The following is a 1,364-nucleotide window of genomic DNA, read 5'->3' on the forward strand; positions in this document are numbered from 1 at the left end:
TATATACGGATAATTATTGTTATACCCTCAAAAAGGAAAGTATTTATCATTGGATACCCCATTATTTTTATACTCCTTATTTTTAACTATCTCGCGCATTTGATACAATGAGAATATATAATATACTTCGATGGTATAAAGCAATTTCGCTGAAGCGCTTTTGTATAACTGCTTGATAAATTACTTGATACCAACAACAACAACAACAATCGAGTGAAATTCCACAACGTGAGGTCTGAGGAGGGTAAAGTGTATGCAGACCTGACTCCTACCAAGGTAGGACAGCTGTTTTCGAGAGACCCTCGGCTCAATAAAAGCATAGAAGAAGTCAGATACGACAGAAAGTACAAAGCAATATGAGAAAAAAATAACGTAAGTAACACAGATAGAATAGAATACTGAAAGTACAAAGAGTAATAACTAATAACAAAAATCATAGCACAAAAAATTTATAGTGCGCTAATGCGCCTACTAATAAGGCAGAGTATATTATATTTTGATGGTATCAAAGAGGAACAAGGGATGGGCAATATACGTTTGATATCATGAGAGTATATATATATACTCTCATTGTATCAAAAATGAAGAGACAATGCTTCAACGAAACTTATTGATACTCTGATGGTATCAAGAAAAAACTGCGAGCAGTGATACTAACATCAACATTACGTCATGCGCGAAATTAAAAGGGAAAAAGTGGGGTAAACCATATCCAACTCACTTCAAATTTTACACCAAATTCCAAGCCACACCAAATTTGGTGTGTGAATAGTGTTACATCAAATTTGGTGTTACACTATTCATCACACCAATTATACTTTTTAAATATTTTATTATATAATACTTTTAATCAAACATTATATAAATTATATGTTTTAATTAAAATATTTTATTATTTTTACGTAATATTTTTATAATATTAATTTTAGATTAAAATTTTATTTTTAGTTTTTAAACGATTAATATAAGTGATAGTTAAAACCAGTAATATGATGCTAAACATAGTTCTAAGGAAAATGACATCTTTATGAATCAAGTATTCAAAGAACACATGTTTTTGAAAAATAGTTATATTTCGTGTTACGCATAAGCAACTGTAGCTCAGTTAGGAGAGCGTCAGGCTGAAGATCTGAAGGTCACGTGTTCGATCCACGTTCACTGTATTTTTAAACTTTTGATTTTTTCGAACTCTTTTTAAAGAAAAATGCCTTGAATCATGTGAAATTGAACAAAAATACACTTTACTCTTTTTATTTTGTCTATTTAATACAGTAAAATAATATGTAAACGAAGATAAAAATATCTTGAATCATGTGAAATTGAATAAAAATACACTTAGTTAATAGTATGATTTAAAAATGTCT

The sequence above is a fragment of the Solanum dulcamara genome, chromosome 12, assembly GCF_947179165.1.
Source record: "Solanum dulcamara chromosome 12, daSolDulc1.2, whole genome shotgun sequence".
Taxonomy (NCBI): domain Eukaryota; kingdom Viridiplantae; phylum Streptophyta; class Magnoliopsida; order Solanales; family Solanaceae; genus Solanum; species Solanum dulcamara.